General features: G+C 53.8%; 1 pseudogene; it reads right to left on the reverse strand.

The window, feature by feature from the left end:
- Positions 1–308: 308 nt before the first annotated feature.
- Positions 309–18,361, reverse strand: LOC129529287 (glutathione hydrolase 1 proenzyme-like; annotated as a pseudogene).
- Positions 18,362–18,398: the final 37 nt, after the last annotated feature.

The raw sequence follows: 18,398 nt of genomic DNA on the forward strand, positions 1-18,398 counted from the left end.
TAAGAAAGCGCCAGGGTCGTGACACCCCCTGGTGGCTGCTCCTAGGTAGTGTCACTGCCCAGCCCCAGTAAGGGAGGGCCTGGCCCCAAAGTCCGAGGGATCAGGGTGGGAAGGGGCAGGGCTTGGTGTGAACCTTCCCCTGGCCCCCAGCCATGTGCCCCGCTCTCCCCATGCTGAAGATGCTGAGGCTAGTTCCAGTGCCCGCATTGTGAAGATCTCCGAATCCCACCTCTCTGTTCCTCCCCAGCCAGATGGCTCCATTTCACACACAATACACTGAGGCCCAGAGACTGGGGAGACAGGTCAGGGAGGCCACCTGGAGCCTGGCACAGTGGCCTCATTTATTATGCTGCTCTGCTGCTCACAGGGGAAGCCCCTCCCCAAGTCCTCTTCCTCATCCTCGTGAGTATCTTGTCCCTGGATTGCTGGTCAGCCTTGTCTGCCTGGAGCAACCAGTAGCCAGCAGGTTCCCCGCCTTTCCTGGAGTCCGAGGCAGCTGCCCAGCCACCAGCCGTGCGGACGATGGCTTGCACCACAGCGATGAAGGTGGACGCGATCTGGGTGTGATGGTGCTGGGTCTCCAGGGCTGCAGTCACTGCCTGGGGGTGGGAGGAGAGGGGAAGCCTGAGCAGGGCTCCAGATGCCACCTGAACCACGCCTGTGTGGTCACAGGCCTCAGCCCAGGTGGTGCCATTTCAGGCCAGGTCATCAGGAAGAGCAGGTTGGGGCCTTCTGGGTCTCATTGGAGCAGGGGGTTTGGCCCTCATGGCACAGGGGCTCCAGATGGCCCAGACACTAGAGAGAGGACACCAACCATTGTCCACTCTGTGATGATCCAGGCCTCCAGCTCAGGATGCTCTGGGGCCCCACACCGTGACTCAGTTTCTCCAACCCCTGGCCCACCTGGTCAATGTTTCTCTCCACTGTCGTGATGTTGGGCAGAAGCTGGTTGTGCAGCCGGGGCTCTTCCACGGCCCGCTTCACGTCATAGCCGAACCAGAGGTTGTAGATGATGGCCTGGGGCATGGGAGTGTGATCAGCATGGCTTGGGGGCTGTGCAGAGTGGGAAGGGCCAGGGAGAAAAGGGGTGACGCATACCAGTGCAGTGGCTGTGGTGATCTGCGTGCCCCCAGCGGCTCCCACCACCATCCGGACCTGGCCGTCCTGGCCCACCATGATCGTTGGGAACATGGATGAGAGCGGCTGCTTCCCTGCGGCTGATGGGAGAAGACAGGGATGCCCGTCAGCTGCCTGCCCAGGACACCCGCCCCTCTCCACCCCAGTCCCCCACCCCCGGACTTCCACCCCATACCAGGCTGGATGAAATTGGCAGGTGAGGGGGGTACCCCAAACTCATTGGTGATTCTGGGAGAGCTGAAGTCGTCCATTCATTATTGAACAGGATCCCGCTGACCAGGGAGCAGACCTTGGAGCCAAAGCTACCACCCAGCCGGGTCAGACAGCGCCCGACCTTGCCTGGCCCAGCCTGGTCCCTATCCACCCACTGAGGCTGTAACATACTCACTGAGAGGCCCAGGATAAGCTACCAAGATTGGGCCTCAGTTTCCCACCAGGAAAAGAGGTGACGGAGCCACCTTACTGGATAAGTGGGCGGTCCCTGGGCCACCCGCCTCTGGCACTTTCCCACCCAGGCGGCCCAGCAGCCCCTACTAGAGGTTGATGGTGCTGGTGGCGGACACAGCACTGCCGTCCTCTGTGATGACAGACAGGTGAGCAGTGCCCCTGTCATCCGGCGTGTAGAACTCGGGCTTGTAGTAGGAGATCGGGTGAGTGGTGTTGTCAGAGATCTGGGCCCGGAGCTGGGCAGCGAAGAACTCAGAGGTCATGTTGCGGACCACCTGCCGAGACCCCAGAGCTGGCCTGATGAGGTGGGGAGGGAGGGTGGGGAGGGGGCACAGGTGTCAGAAGGCCCCCGACTGTGACTCTGACCAAAACCTTCTAGCACCCACAACCTTCCGTGGCTCCCCAGGACCCAAGGGCAGGCCCAGGACCTTGCACGACCAGTCTGACTCCCTGTCTCTGTTGCGTTTCAGTAACTCTGAATGTCTGTCTGCCTGGTCCTGAGCCTCCAGACCCTTGCCGCATTCAATCACTCATTCCTTCATGCAAAAAATATTTCTAGAGTTTGCACTGCATGCCTGGCACTGGGGAATCAACAGGGAACAGACACTTAGGTCCTGCCCTCATGCCAAGAAAAACAAACACACACAGGGAAAGTGCTGAAACCACAAGCCAGGTAAGGGGAATCAAGAGGCATGAGGTATGGGCAGAGTGGTCAGGGAGGGCTTCTCAGAGGAGGCAACGTGTGAAAAGAGCCTGGAATGAAGCCTAAATGGTCAGTGCAAAGGCCCTGAGGCAGGTGGTATAGGCTGGTGAGCGATAGGCAGAGAGTGAATGGAGTGGGGTGGGGAGAAGAGGATGAAGATGCAGGCTGGGGCCCAACCCACAGGACCTCCTAGGTCCCATAAAAACTGGCTTTTGCTCTGTGCCATGCAGGCTTAGGGCAGAGGAATGAGCAGGCTGGGGAGTGTTTTCACAGGGTCCCTCTGGCAGCTATGACAGGGATAAGGATAAATCCCAAAGGGGAGGCTGTGGGTATCAACCAGGCAAGAGATGATGGCCTGGGTGGGAGAAAGAGAAGAATCAAGGATGGTGCCGACTAGCGAGGTAAACCCTGCAGAAGGGGCAGGTTTGGGGATGGTCAGAAGCTTGATATTGGACACTTCATCGGACCTGAAGAGCATGGGTGCAAGTATAAAAAAAATAAATAAATAAGCATGGGTTCACAGGCAAGGGCAGGCTGAGAGATGAACATGGAAGTATTGACATTGAGTGGCTGCTGGATGCCATGAGCCTGGCCAAGGTCCCCAAGGCAGTGGCGAGGAGGAGATGAGGAGGTCAAGGAGGAGACAGAGAGGATGGACCCAAAGGCCGAAGAAAATGCCTCAAGAGAGTTTCAACACCGGGCGCGGTGGCTCATGCCTGTAATCCCAGCACTTTGGGAGGCCGAGGCCTGAAATCCCAGCACTTTGGGAGGGCGGATCACGACGTCAGGAGATCGAGACCATCCTGGCTAACACAGTGAAACCCCGTCTCTACTAAAAATACAAAAAGTTAGCTGGGCGCAGTGGTGGGCACCTGTAGTCCCAGCTACTTGGGGGGCTGAGGCAGGAGAATGGCGTGAACCTGGGAGGCGGAGCTTGCAGTGAGCCGAGATCCCGCCACTGCACTCCAGCCTGGGGGACAGCCTGGGGGACAGAGCGAGACTCCGTCTCAAAAATAGAATATAAAATATAATAAAATAAAATAAAGTTTCAGCAACACTCCACAGATTAGTTGACCAATCCCAGGGAAAGGTGTTCTGTCTGAAACTGCCCTCAAGGAAACAGAAAGGCAAATCCACGATGTGGGACATTTTCCAAGACTACTGCCCTGGGCTTTAAAAATCAACAAAACAGGCCAGGCACGGTGGCTTATGCCTGTAATCCCAGCACTTTGGGAGTCCGAGGCAGGCGGATCACGAGGTCAGGAGATCGCAATCATGGTGAAACCCCGTCTCTACTAAAAATACAAAAAATTAGCTGGGCGCAGTGGCAGGCGCCTGTAGTCCCAGCTACTCAGGAGGCTGAGGCAGGAGAATGGCGTGAACCCAGGAGGCGGAGCTTGCAGCGAGCTGAGATAGCGCCACTGCACTCCAGCCTGCGTGACAGAGCAAGACTCTGTCTCAAAAAAAAAAAAAAAAAAAACACACCTGTAATCCCAGCAATTTGGGAGGCTGAGGTGGGAAGATAGTTTGACCCCAGGAGTTTGAGACCAGTCTGGGCAAGACCCTGTCTCTAAAAAAAATACAAAAATTATCCAGGTTTGGTGGCACGTGCCTCTGGTCCCAGCTGCTCAGGGGGCTGAAGTGGGAGGATTGCTTGAGCCCTGGAGGTTGAGGCTGCAGTGAGCCAAGATCACACCACTGCACTCCAACCTGGATGACAGAGACTCTGTGTCTAAACAAAAACACAGCAAAAACAAAACAGCCAAGGGAGCCTACTGTAGGCAAAGAGAAGGGACAGCAGGTTGTGTCACCCCAACATCCTGCTGTGCTATGTTCAAGTCTCAATTTTGAGACACACCCTGAGGTGTGACATCAGTAACCTACTGTGGAATCCTTCAGAAAAACACGAATCCCAATAGATGTGGGTGGAGACGGAGAGAGTTAGGAAATCTGGCAGAAACGTCCACACTGCAGACTCCAGGAAAAGGGAACATTGATGCTTGCGCAGTTTTGGGATTTTTTAACATTTTTGTAGGTGCGAAAAATTTGCAAAATGAAAACTCGAGGAGAGTGTGGTGAGCTGTGTGAGATGCTGCTGAGTGGGGCCTGATGGGGAAACTGAGGCTGGGCATGGAGATCTGGTGGCATGGGGATAGAGCAGGGGAGGGGATACCCTGAAGGGAGAGAGGACATAGCCCAGCCATGTTTGCTCTAAGAGGAGCAAAGGACAGAAGGAGGCAGCAGATAGAAATTTCTAGAGCAACAACAGCTGCCTTTCTTTCGGGAATAATCCGTGATAAAGAAGTAAATCGTCAGAGGCAGAAAGGAGCATTGTAGGAACAGCACCCCGAGCCAGCAAGTAGATGAAAGAGCTGGCCTTAGCCAAAAGGGAGGGCAGAGGGACACGCTGCAGTGGCTCTGTCCCCTCAGAGAGACAAGACACCAGGTCACTGGCTGCAGCGGGAGTCAGAGGTGCAGAATGCTCACGGGGAAAGAGAAGACACCACCCGGGCAGCTGACGCCCCTCCTGGGAGGCCACTGGTCAGTGTAGGGGGGTCTGCAGATCCACCCAGGAATGCCAAGGACCCAAGTAGGTAAGGAGGAATGTGAGGATCCTCAGCGGGAAGGGATATGACAGGGTCTTATAGGGACCCAGCGTGGAGCTGGGGCAGCTACTGAGTGAGTGGGTCAGGTGGTGCAGGGCTGAGGGTGGCGTCTGGGAAGCGTTAGTTTGGAGTGACAGGGAGTGGGTGGCCGAGGTCTCTGTTCACCTGGCCCTCTCCCTTTCACCCATCCATCTCACCATGCCCGAGGGCTGCAATGCCCCCATGTGTTCCTCATCTCAGCACTGAGCACTCGAGAACCACAGCATGTGCAAAGGACCTGAGGTAGGAGGGTGGCCACTAATTCCCCACACTGTCAGTTCTGTGGGGCAGAAGCCAAGACTGGGGGTCACCCACCAGTCCATCTGAGCACACAGTAGGCCCGCAATCAAAGTTTGTGGCAGGAATGGATTCATAAAGCATATGTGAGGCTGTAGCCACCCTGGCGAGCCCACCCGATGCCTCTACAGCAGGCCCCACACCCACAGTGGGCCAGCCCCTGCCCCTTACTTCAGTCACATCCACAAACTTGGGGTCCCCAAGCAGGGTCCTCTTGGCGTAGGCAAACCGGAAAGCCTCTACGATGCGGTGGTACGTCAGGCCCTTCTGCTCGGGGGTCTCCACGCTCTCCCGGGAGAAGTTGTACCCTGGTTGATCAGAGCCAGGTGCATGTTGCTGAGCCCCAGAGACTCTGAGGGGCTCAGAGGGTTAACACCTGCCTGAGCCACTTTGCCCACCTCAAGGAGCGTTTAGTAACCAATAGCAGCAGCTGCTTCAGAAGGCTGTGGTGAGAGTGAAGTAAGGTGAGGGCTCCCGAGCCTGGGCCTCACGTCACGCATCAGCTCTGGCCATTCAGTGACCAAGTGGCAGGGTCACCCACTGGACCAGGGTACCCTCTGGACCAGGCCCTGCAGCCCTGAGCTCCTGCACCTCTCTCCCTCCTGATGACTCCTGTTCCTCCTCCAACCCTTGAGCATTGCCCGCTTCAGCCCTGTCGCTCTGCACTGCCTCCTTCAGGACATGGTGAGCTGTGACGCAGGGACACACCTCGGGAGCTCAGTGATGGAAAGATGTGGCATGGGGGGCGAGCAGAGATGCAGCAGGGGTGGGACATGGGGAGAGAGAGGCAGTGTCATGGGTCCTACCACACGGCTGTGGTGCAACCACTCACCTTTGAGGATGTTGAGGATGAGGGCCAGCACGGGCCCACTGAGCGGCGCACTGGGCATTTACAGCACCGCGTCTCCCAGGCTGATGTTCAGCGGGTGCTCGATCAGCTCAGCACAGTAGTTATTCAGGTCCTCAGCTGTCACAATGCCCCCTGCAATGGGACAGCAGCTCGAATGGGCACTGGGATGGGGCTGCACCACTGCGTGGAGGATGGAGCTGCACCAGTGGTGTTGGGGGCAGGCATGGCTGCACCATGGTGGTGGGGAAAAGCCTGTACCTACCAGGGAGGACAGAGTGCACTACTGGAGGGGTGGGACTGTGCCCTGGGAGGGGGCCACAGGCAACCTCACCTCCTTGGGAACCTCACCAGCTCTGGCACTCCTGTCTCCCTGACACTGCTCACCACCTGACAGCCAGTCTGGGGCCACCTGCCCTCTGCCTGCTTGGCTTAGTGGCTTCCTGTCTGCCTTCTCTCATCTGTGGCCAGAGAGTGTTTTCTGTTTTTTTTTTTTTTAGAGAAAGGATCTTGCTCTGTCACCCAGGCTGGAGTGCAGTGGCTTAATCACAGCCTTGAACTCCTGGGCTCAAGTGATCCTCCAGCAGACCCTCCCCAGTAGCTGAGACTAAAGGCACAACTACACCCAGCAAATTTTAATTTTTTTTGTTGTGTTTTGCTATATTTCTTTTTTTTTTTTTTTTTTTTGAGGTGGAGTCTCACTCTATCGCCCAGGCTGGAGTGCAGTGGCGTGATATCGGCTCACTGCAAGCTCCGCTTCCCAGGTTCATGCCATTCTCCTGCCTCAGCCTCCCAAGTAGCTGGTAATGCAGGCACCCACCACCACACCTGGCTAATTTTTTTGTATTTTTAGTAGAGACAGGTTTCACTGTGTTAGCCAGGATGGTCTCGATCTCCTGACCCTGTATCCACACGCCTCGGCCTCCCAAAGTTCTGGGATTACAGGCGTGAGCCACGATGCCCTGCCGGGTTTTGCTATATTTCTTTTCACTATGCTTTGAATTTTTTGTTTTCTTGTTCCTCACCCCCACCCCCACTGTATTTATGTAGATTCTCAATATTTTTTTTGTAGACTCACTATGTTGCCCAGCCTTGTCTTGGACCTCCTGGCCTCAACTTCTACCTCAGCCTCCCAAAGTGTTGGGATTACAGGCATGAGACACCAAGCTTGGCCTCAGAGGGCCTTTTCTTTCTTTTTTTTTTTTTATGAGATGGAGTCTCACTCTGTGGAGTGCAGTGGTGCAATCTCGGCTCACTGCAACCTCAGCCCCCCAGGTTCTAGCGATTCTCCTGCCACAGCCTCCCAAGTAGCTGGGATTACAGGCACAACCCACCATGCCTGACTAATTTTGCATTTTTAGTAGAGACAGGGTTTCACCATGTTGGCCAGGCTGGTCTTGAACTCCTGACCTCAGGTGATCCACCCGCCTGGGCCTCCCAAAGTGCTGGGATTACAGACGTGAGCCATGCACCTGGCTCAGAGGGCCTTTTCTAACTGGAGAATTCCTGCCGGCGTCCCTGCTGCTTGGCCTCTTCTCCTCACGATGAATGGATAGAGGGAGGGAGGGAGGCTCTTAATTCTCCTGGAGTCAGCTCCAGACAGACAGGGTATTGGCATGCCAATTTCCAGCCTCAGTGGTAAAGGTCGACAAGCTAATCACCCTCCTCCATGAAACAGTGACAAAAATTACCTGAAGAAAGCCACAGCCAAGCTCCAGGCCCCTGCCCTAGAAATCCCCTCCCCCATGCCTCTCTCAAGGAGACCCTCATCCCTTGTAACCCTCTTGGTGAATCAAAGCCCCCTCTACTGGGCCTTAGCCCAGCTGTTCCTCTGCTAGGAATCCCTTCCTCTCTCTGCCTAACGAAGTTATCTGCATCCCAGACACCACCTCCTCCAAGAAGTCCTCCTGGATCTTCAGGCTGTATTCTAGTGCTTCCCTAGCCTTGGCTCTTGCCTACACCTGCATTTACCCCAACAGGGACTTGCTCTCCTGGACTGTGTGGCCTCTCTTGGTTTTGATATAAGCAGGAGCTGTGGACCCACATGGCCAGTTACTGACCCTCCTCCACCAGGAACTTCCTGCAGGCTCAGGCAAGACAGGAGGACCCCATGGCTCTGGGCTACAGCTCAGGGTTTCCACTGCAGAATTCCTCACCCAGGCCCTTGAGGTTACCCACTCACCGGCCGCCTGGATGTCCTTCACAATCTGGGCCGTGAGGCTGCCGTTGTAGAAGACCTGGGCACCCTCAATGGCCAGCGTCTCATAGGTGTCAGCCAGCCGTGGCAGGGTCAGTCTCTCCCCCTCCAGAAGCACCTTTCTATCCTGGCAGAACACCTCACTGGGGCAGAGGGGGCTCATGTGAGGCAGCAGGTGGGGTGGACTTAGATAGACCACCCCACACACCTGCCCACACAGGAGACCAGCACAAAGCAGGGGCAGCGCCTGTCACAGGTGGGTGGCCCTGTCACTCAGCGCTCATCCTCCTAGTGTCCCTTCCGGGAACCTCCTAGTGTCCCTTGCCACTCAGGACACATGGCCAGCCACAGTGGCCACTGGGACCCCACGCTCAGAACGTGTCCCCACACGTGGTGGGAAGGGTCTGTATCTCCTCATCCCATTATCAGCGCAGGGTCCTGAAGGCAGAGGGCCGCTCCACTGCTGCTACAGCCTGCAAGGTCCTTGGGCTGTGCCTGCCCTGCCTGGGTCAGGGGGCCACACCCACAGACATACCACAAGACAGGCTGCTGCTCGATGACCGTCCGCTTGTTTTCCAGGGCTGCTGCCAAGCCCTTGCCCACGGGGAAGCCCTGGCGGGCCAGCTGGATGCTGGGCTGGAAGAGGCGAGCCCAGGGCAGCCGCCCATGCCGCTGGTGTGCCAGCTCATAGCCTCGGATCTCCCCAGGCACCGCCACCGACAGCCCTCCTGGGGAGAGAGAGCCACAGTTAGTGACCCTGAGTGGGGGACATCGGGATCTCTCGCAGGCAGCATCCCAGCCACAGTCCCTGACTCGTTTTACAGATGGGGCAATGAGGCTTAGGAGGAAAGAATTTTTTTTTCTTTTTTGAGTTGGGGTCTTGCCATCTTGCCCAGCCTGATCTCGAACTCCTGGATTCAAGCAATCCTCCCACCTCAGCCTCCTGAGTAGCTGAGATTACAGGCGTGAACACCACGCCCAGCAGAAGGGGATTTTTAATTTTTTTATTTATTTTTTAATTTTAATTTTTTTTTTAGGAGGGGATGTTTAATTTTTTTTAAGAGGGGCTCAGCAGGTAGGAGTGTACATGGACCAGGGATGTCTGAGGAGGGCACAGGAGGGGAAGCAGTAGCATGCGGCTGGGTTTTGCTGTCCCAGGATGAGGTGTCTGTCTGTGCAGGTGCCTGCATGTCTAAAATCCTGTGCCAGGCCAGACCCCCTCCCATCTCGCTGACCACAAGGGCTTATCCTGTAAGACTCATGGGCTCCACCAGAATGTGCCAAAACAAGAGCAGATCCCACCCTGACCCAGGTCAAGCACAGGCCACCTTCAAGACACAGCTAGCCCCAAGAAAGGGCTCCCTTCCTCTTTTCTACTGCCCCAGAGAGGCAAGACTGAGCCTTAACCTCCATCCTGTCCCCTTTGCAGCCTCAGTTTCTCCATCCAACTATAAGGGTTTTTGTTTGTCTGTTTTGAGACAGGGTCTCACTCTGTTGTCCCAGCTGGAGTGCAGTGGTGCAATCATGGCTCACTGCAGCCTTGGCTTCCCAGGCTCAAGTGATCCTCCCACCTCAGCCTCTGAAGTACCTAAGACTACAGACATACCCCACTACACGTGGCTTTTTTTTTTTTTTTTTTTTGAGATGGAGTTTCACTCTTGTTGCCCAGGCTGGAGTGCGATGGCACAATCTTGGCTCACTCCAACCTCCACCTCCCGAGTTCAAGTAATTCTCCTGCCTCAGCATCCCAAGTAGCTGGGATTACAGGCATGTACAACCATGCCTTGCTAATTTTTGCATTTTTAGTAGAGACGGGGTTTTACCAGGTTGGTCAGGCTGGTCTTGAACTCCTAATATCAGGTGATCCATCCTCCTCAGCCTCTCAGAGTTTTGGGATTACAGGCGTGAGCCACCACTCCCAGCCTAATTTTTTATTTTTATTTTTTGTAGAGACAGGGGTCTTGCTACGTTGCCAAGACTGGTCTCAAACTCTGGCCTCAAGCAATCCTCCCACTTCAGCCTCCCAACATGCTGGGAGTACAGGTGCACCCAGTCTATAAGGGGTTTTGCCTTCCAGTTCTGACTTTTGAGGAGGTCATTGGAAACAGACCCCTGGGCCTGCTTCCCCCCGAGCCCCACTGCCCATATGGACACTACAGACACTGACCCTTTGCCCAGAAAGGTACAACTATGGCCTCTGCCCCCAGGTACTCTCCTGCTCTTGCGAGAGATGTTGGGGCCATTTGGCTTGGCTTGGCGGCTGCGGCTCTAGAACTGCCTCTCCCACCCTGAAGCCTGGCACAAGTTTCCAAGAGCTGGTGGTTTCAATTCCTAGAAGCTGCACATACATCCCGGAAGGTCTGACACCCAGCACATGATTCCTTCCACCTTGTAGTTAGACAGAAGTTCTTTTCTGTTTTGTTTTGTTTTTTGTTTGTTTTTGAGATGGAGTCTTGCTCTGTCTCCCAGATTGCAGTGCAGTGGCATGATCTCAGCTCACTACAACCTCCGCCTCCCAGGTTCAAGCGATTCTCCTGCCTCAGCCTCCCGAGTCGCTGGGTTTACAGGCACAGGCCAGCACACCAGGCTAATTTTTGGATTTTTAGTACAGATGGGGTTTTGCCATGTTGGCCAGGCTGGTTCCAAACTCCTGACCTCAGGTCATCCACCCACCTCAGCCTTCCAAGGTGCTGGGATGACAGGCATGAGCCACCATGCCCAGCCAAGACAGGAGAAGTTCTAATCTTTGATAGCAGACCAGGGTGATGATGCTTAGCAACAGTATTTTGTATATTTCAAAGTAACGAAGAGAGGACTATGGTGCTAACACCCAGAAATGAAAAATATTCAAGGTGACGGAGACTCCAAATACCCTGCCTTGATCATTATACACTCTATGCATGTAACAAGCACTCACATGTACCCATAAATATAGAAAATATCATGTATCAATATCAGAAAAAAATCTTCTCCTGACCTCAGGCCAATCAGACTCTCATGCTGCCACACTTGCCAAGTTCTCTGGTGACCCCCACACTGCCAGACCCAGTGCCCCTCTCAGCTGTACTGGGCTTGTCACTCTCCCTGAGAGCCACCCCTGCATCCCAGCACCTGGCTCCACCCAAGTCTCCCCTGCCTGCCATCCTAGCTCCTACTCTCCCCTCTGTCTTTGCTCTCTCTCCTCGTGGTCTGCTTGACATCTGAGCTTCAGCCTCCATTTATGCACTGACAACTCCCAAATTGACCTGCTGGCCTGGACTGCTCCTCTGATCACCAGACCTGAGTATCTACCTGCCTGCTCGAAGAAAGCATCTCAAACTTCAACGTGCCCAAAACCGAGCTCCTGAGTGTCTGCTCAACCTGCTTCCTGAGAACCCTGCCTGTCCCCATTAGGGTCACCCCATCCTTCCAGGTACAGACAAAAGATCAGGGGTCCCCGGGGACTCCCTACACAAGCATCACACCCAACCCATCCTCAAATCCACAGGCTCCACTTCCAAGTGTGTCTGTCCAGCATCAGCCACTTCCCAGCACCCTCTCCACGAACTACTGCAGTGACCTCTGGACAGGTCCCCACATGCTCCCTGCCCCTTACACAGCAATCCGTAGGCCAGATCCATCCCCTTCCACTCACACACTCCACGAGCCCCCACTTCCCTCGGACAGGAAGCAGAGGCTTCACCATAACCTAAGAGATCCCACACAACCTGGGCCATTTCCCTTGGGTCACTTGCTGCAGCCTCCCCAGCTCCCCACAGGGCTCTGTCCCTGCCATCACACCTGGATAGCAGACCAGGAGATAACTCCCCTGACCCCATCTCTGCCTCTGGGTCTTTGCTCAGATGTCCCCTTCACTGACTGGGTCACCCTCCATAGAGTCCCAGATTTTGAGGCCCTCTAGGTCTGTTTTTCTACAGCCCGTAACACACCCGCACCTGCCTAGTTTCTTTTCCCACCTGGAGTGTCACAGATTTCATCTGCCATCTTTGTTTTTCACCCCAGCTTCAGGAACAACAGCTGATTCTTTAAGACAATGCTCAATACATTCTAGTTAAATAAATGATTCTAAGCATCCACAAGGTGCCAAGCCTATGATTCCCGCATTCTCTTACCCTGAGCAACTTCATGTCTACAGATGCTGACTTTCTCAATGAGTATTAAAAACAAATGAAAGATTGGTGGGGCACAGTGGCTCACGCCTGTAATTCCAGCACTTTGGGAGGCCGAGGCAGGGGGATCACGAGGTCAGGAGATCGAGGGACCAGCCTGGGCAACAAAGTGAAAACCCGTCTCTACTAAAAAATACAAAAAATTAGCCGGGTGTGGTGGCAGGCACCTGTAGTCCCAGCTACTCGGGAGGCTGAGGCAGGAGAATGGCGTGAACTCAGGAGGCAGAGCTTGCAGTGAGCCGAGATCGCACCACTGCACTCCAACCTGGGCGACAGAGTGAGGCTCCGTCTCAAAAAAAAAAAAAGAAAAAAAATCAAAGATTGAGTATGTTGCAGAAGACTCCAAAGGGCACCACCCAGGACCCCCACCTGAAGTGTAAGGCCTGCTATGGTGAGTGTGTCCTGCCCCTCCATCCTCCAACTTGTTTTTTTTTTTTTTTTTGAGACGGAGCTTCGTTCTTGTTGCCCAGGCTGGAGTGCAGTGGCATGATCCCGGCTCACTGCAATCTCCACCTCCTGGGTTCAAGCGATTCTCCTGCCTTAGCCTCCTGAGTAGCTGGGATATTACAGGCCTGTGCCACTATGCCCGACTTATTGTACTTTTAATAGAGAAAGGGTTTCACTATGTTGGCCAGGCTGGTCTTGAACTCCTGACCTAGGTGATCCATCTGCCTCAGCCTCCCAAAGTGCTGGGATTACAGGCGTGAGCCTGTGAAAAAAAGGCCCAGCCTTTTTTTTTGACAGGGTCTCACTTTGTTGCCCAAGCTAGAGTGTAGTGGTATAATCATGGCTCACTGCAGCCTCAACCTCCTGGGCTCAAGTGATCCTCCCACCTTAGCCTCCTGAGTAGCTGGGACCATAAGCACACACCGCCATACCTAGCTAATATTTTTTCCCATTTTTTGTAGAGATGGAGTCTTGCTATGTTGTCCAGGCAGGTCTCCTGGGCTCATGTGCTCCTCCTGACTTGGCCTCCTAAAGTGCTAGGACTAGAGGCGTTGAGTTGTTGAGACCCTCCCATCCTCCAACTTTTATCTCACAATCTATTGTGCCTCCTTTGGGGACAGACAGTGGCTTCCTGGATGGACAGTGGCTTCCCTTCAGGTACCTGGGGAATTTGGGGGCCTCCTCTCCACTTAAGACCAGATTAGAAAAGAGAGACTCCACCTCACATTCTAGAGCGCCATCCCCACAAATGAACAAATGAGTGAATGGGATGCCTGTTGAAAAGGCAGGATATAGACAGCCTGGGTTCAATTTTAGCTTCACCACCTCCCAGCTGTGTGACCTCAGATGATTTGCATGACCTGTCTGAGCCTCAGCATCCCCACCCTGTAAAATGGGAATCCACACAGCATCCCCTAGCCCAAAGGAGCAGGGAGGGTTGTGAGAGGCTCGTGGGTGAAAAGTGCAGAGCAGAGCGTGGGCCCCAGTGAGCCCTGGTCCATGAGGTCTGCTAGCATAATAATTATTCTTTCCATGTGCTGCACAGAGTGGCCCCGGAGGCCTTAGCAGAAATAACAGAAGCTCCCGGCCCTTTACCGTGGTGATGATGGTCCTGACCACTCATTGTGGGAGGGTGCTATGGGGCCAGGAAGGGATGGGAGGTGCTAGAACTGCCCCTGAACCCTGACGGGAGCAGGCTCCTGTGGGCAAGGCCCCTTCCCGGTGGCTCAGCCAGCTCTGCACCCATGCCCCAAGTCTGCAGCATGGCTTACCCTTCTGGGACTGCTCCGAGCTGTTGAACATGCTGGCAAAGGCCAGCCTGGGGGCCACCTCGTGGGCATTGATGACCTCAGCTTTTCCTAGAAGGAGAAGCAGGTAGGCAGGCCCACCCACCCAAACCCTTTATGCCACGTGAGCCTGGGGGCCACCGAGCTGTGCCTCGGCCCAACCCACAACCCCTGCCCCTCTCCCTCTCCTCTTCCGAGGCACTCATGGGTGGTGCTGTTGTAGATGGTGAGGAAGAGGCCACCCTCGATGCTCATGCTGTGGGCATTCATGAGCCCCACACACAACAGGGCTGCAATGGCTGCATCCACTGCAGAGCCACCGTCCCGCAGTGCATCCCTGCCACGTGGCACATAAAGGCATGAGAACCTGCAGGCTTCCACCCTGGCCCTCATACACACCCTGCTGCCCACCTGCCCAAAGGAGGATGGAAGAGAAGTCCATTCGAGTTTTGGGGTTTTTGTTTTTAGTTTCTTTCTTTTTTGTTTTGAGATGGAGTCTTGCTCTATTGCCAGGCTGGAGTGCAGTGGCACGATCTCAGCTCACTGCAACCTCTGCCTCCCGGGTTCAAGCCATTCTCCTGCCTCAGCCTCCTGAGTAGCTGGGACTACAGGTGCATGCCACCATGCCCAGCTAATTTTTGTATTTCTAGTAGAGACGGGGTTTCACCATGTTGGCCAGGATGATCTCTATCTCTTGACCTCATGATCCGCCTGCCTTGGCCTCTTTTTTTTTTTTTTTTTTTGAGACAAAGTCTCTCTTTGTTGCTCAGGCTGGAGTGCAGTGGTGTGATCTCAGATCACTGCAGCCTCAGTCTCCTGGGCTCAATTGACACTCCCATCTCAGCCTCCCAAGTAGTTGGGACTATGGGCACATGCCACCATGCCCAGCCAATTTTGTTTGTTTGTGTATTTTGTAGAGATGGGGTTTCATCATGTTGCCCAGGCTGGTCAAGAACTCCTGTGCTCAAGTAATCCACCCACCTTGGCTTCCCAAAGTGCTGGTATTACAGGCATGAGCCACTGTGCCCAGCCTTTGTTTTATGAGACAGGGTCTCACTTTGTCACCCAGGATGAAGTGCAGTGGCACAGTCTTGGCTCAATGCAGCTTTGACCTCCTGGGCTCAAGCAATCCTCCCACTTCAGTCTCCTGAGTAGCTGGGACTACAGGTAAGAACCACCACACCGGGCAATTTTTGTCTTTTTTGTAGAGATAGGGTCTTTCTATGTTGCCCAGGCTGGTCTCGAACTCATGGTCTAAAGCAATCCTATCGCCTCAACCTCCCAAAGTGCTGGGATTACAGTTTCTTCTTTTTCTTTTCTTTTTTTTTTTTTTCTGAGACAGAGTTTCACTCAGTTGCCCAGGCTGGAGTGCAGTGGCATGATCTTAGCTCACTGCAACCTCTGCCTCCCGGGTTCAAGCGATTCTCCTGCCTCAGCCTCCTGAGTAGCTGGGATTATAGGCGCACACCACCAAGCCCCGCTAACTTTTTATATTTTTAGTAGGGACAGAGTGCACCATGTTGGCCAGGCTGGTCTCGAACTCCTGACCTCGGGTGGTCTGCCCGCCTCAACCCCCCAAAGTGCTGGGATTACAGGTGTAGACCACCTTGCCCAGACAGTTTCCTCTTTATGAAGCAAACAAATGTACATGATTTTTATAATTGGGACAAAAAGGGAAATTGCTATACTTCATTAATAACATTTTTTTTCCCTGCTAGAGATGGTGGCTTACACCCGTAATCTCAGCACTTTGGGAGGCCAAGGTGGAGGATCACTTGAGGCCAGGAGTTCAAGACCAGCCTGGGCAATAGAGTGAGACCATATCTACAAAACAGTCTTTTTAAATTAGTCAGGTGTGATGCACGCCTGTAGTCCTAGCTACTCAGGGGGCTGAGGTGGGAGGATTGCTTAAGCCCAAGAGTTCAAGGCTGCAGTGAGCTATGATCATGCCACTGCACTCCAGCCTGGGTGACAGAACAAGACCCTGTCTCAAAATATGAAAAACATAATATTTTTTCTGTTTAAGTCTTTAGAAGGGAACTGATCTTTATATATAACATGAGATAAGAGTCTAAAATAGAATAAAAGAGTAGAAGCCAGGCACCATGGCTCACACCTGTAATCCCAGCACTTTAGGAAGCTGAGGCGGGAGGATCACTTAAACCCAAGAGTTTGAGGCTGCAGTGGGCTATGATCGCTCCCCTATACTCCAGCCTGGGTGACAGAGTAAGACTCCACCTTAAAAAAAGAATAAGCCCTTCATGTCCCTGTTTGGGCAACAGCGTTCCTTGGGGGGAGGGGGGAGGGATGGCATTGGGAGATATATCTAATGCTAAATGACGAGTTGGTGGGTGCAGCACACCAACATGGCACATGTGTACATATGTAACAAACCTGCACATTGTGCACATGTACCCTAAAACTTAAAGTATAATAATAATAAAATAAAATTAAAAAAAGAAAGAAAGAAATTGTCTCCTATCCAAAAAGAAAAAAAAACCAGAAAAGAATAAGCTGGGCATGGTGGCTCACACCTGTAATCCCAACACTTTGGGAGGCCCAGGTGAGTGGATTACCTGAGGTCAGGAGTTCGAGACCAGCCTGACCAACATGGTGAAACCCCATCTCTACTAAAAACACCATAATTAGGCCAGGCACAGTGGCTCACACCTGTAATCCCAGCACTTTGAGAGGCAGAGGTGGGAAGATCACAAGGTCAGGAGTTCAAGACCAGCCTGGCCAACATAGCAAAACCCTGTCTCTACTAAAAATACAAAAATTAGCTGGGCATGGTGGCACATGCCTGTAGCCTCAGCTAATGTGGAGGCTGAGGCAGTAGAATCACTTGAACCTGGGAGGGGTAGGCTGCAGTAAGCCAAGATTGCACCACTGCCCTCCAGCCTGGGTAACAGAGTGATACTCTGTCTCGGAAACACACACACACACACACACACACACACACACACACACACACACACACAAATTTGTTGAGCGTGGTGGCACACGCCTGTAATCCCAGCTACTTGGGAGGCTTAGGCATGAGAATCGCTTGAACTTGGGAGGCGGAGGTTGCAGTTAACTGAGATTGCACCACTGCACTCCAGCCTGGCAACAGAGCAAAACTCCATCTCTAAATAGATAGATAGATAGATAGAAAGATAGATAGATAGATAGATAGATAGATAGATAGATAGATAGATAGATAGATAGATACATAGATAGATACATAGATAGATACATAGATAGATAGATAGGAAGAAATAAGTAAAAATATCCACCAAACAACAAAACAGTGGAGTTTATCCAAAGAGACAGACTCTTAGAACTGAGAAAAGTGGCCCTGTTTGGCTCTAGGAGACCCACATCCTGCTCTCAGAGTCACCGTCCCCTTCCCAAAGGCTACTGAGAGAGTCCAAGCAAAGCTTACATGTGGGGAAACTGAGTCTCAGAGGGGTGAAGGTATTGCTCTGGTCCACTTGCCCAGTTTTCAGGGCCCATGTCCCATGCCCTGCCCCACTCACCTCCCAATCTCCGAGCACTGCTTGGCATCCGCAGCCACGGCAGCCCTGGTATACACATGGTTGTCAGGTTCCTTGGAGGCCGAGGGCAGCCAGAGACAGAGGACGACAATGAACAGCACCAGGACCACGGCCAGCAGGCCCAGCACCACTAACTTCTTCTTCATGGCTCTGCTGCTCCCACGGGGTAAGGAGCAGGGTCAGGCCCAGCCTCAGACATTCCCTGGCCCCTCCCCAACAGGGCACAGTCTAAAGTCGGGGCTCAGAAACACAAGGCCTGTGTCTCCTTCCTGCTTCCCAGAATACGTACAGGCTGTCCGGCCCCCAGACCTTTGCGCAGGCCATGCTCTCTGCCAGAAGCTCTGGGCCTCATCTCTGCCCTCCCAAATCCTCCCTGCTTATCTTCAGAGCCCATCCTGGTAAGAACCCCATCTCCAGCAGCGACCCTTCCTGGGAGCCCCCAGATTTCCTCACCCCTCTTTCTGCAGGGCCTTGCCTACCTCCTCACAGCGGCTGAGCCTCCACTGCTTAGGGAGAAGCTCCAGTAGGGATGGGCCTGGCCTGGTTTCTCCTGTGTCCCCCACCTCAGCCTAGAGCCTGGCACTGTCCAGGAGTCCTCTGAAGACCCTCCACCCCACCTGGAGCATGGGGTTTAGCTTCCATAGTGCCCACAATCAGAATACCCCACAGATTCACTGCCATGGG

This window comes from Gorilla gorilla, chromosome 22, assembly GCF_029281585.2.
Source record: "Gorilla gorilla gorilla isolate KB3781 chromosome 22, NHGRI_mGorGor1-v2.1_pri, whole genome shotgun sequence".
Classification (NCBI taxonomy): domain Eukaryota; kingdom Metazoa; phylum Chordata; class Mammalia; order Primates; family Hominidae; genus Gorilla; species Gorilla gorilla.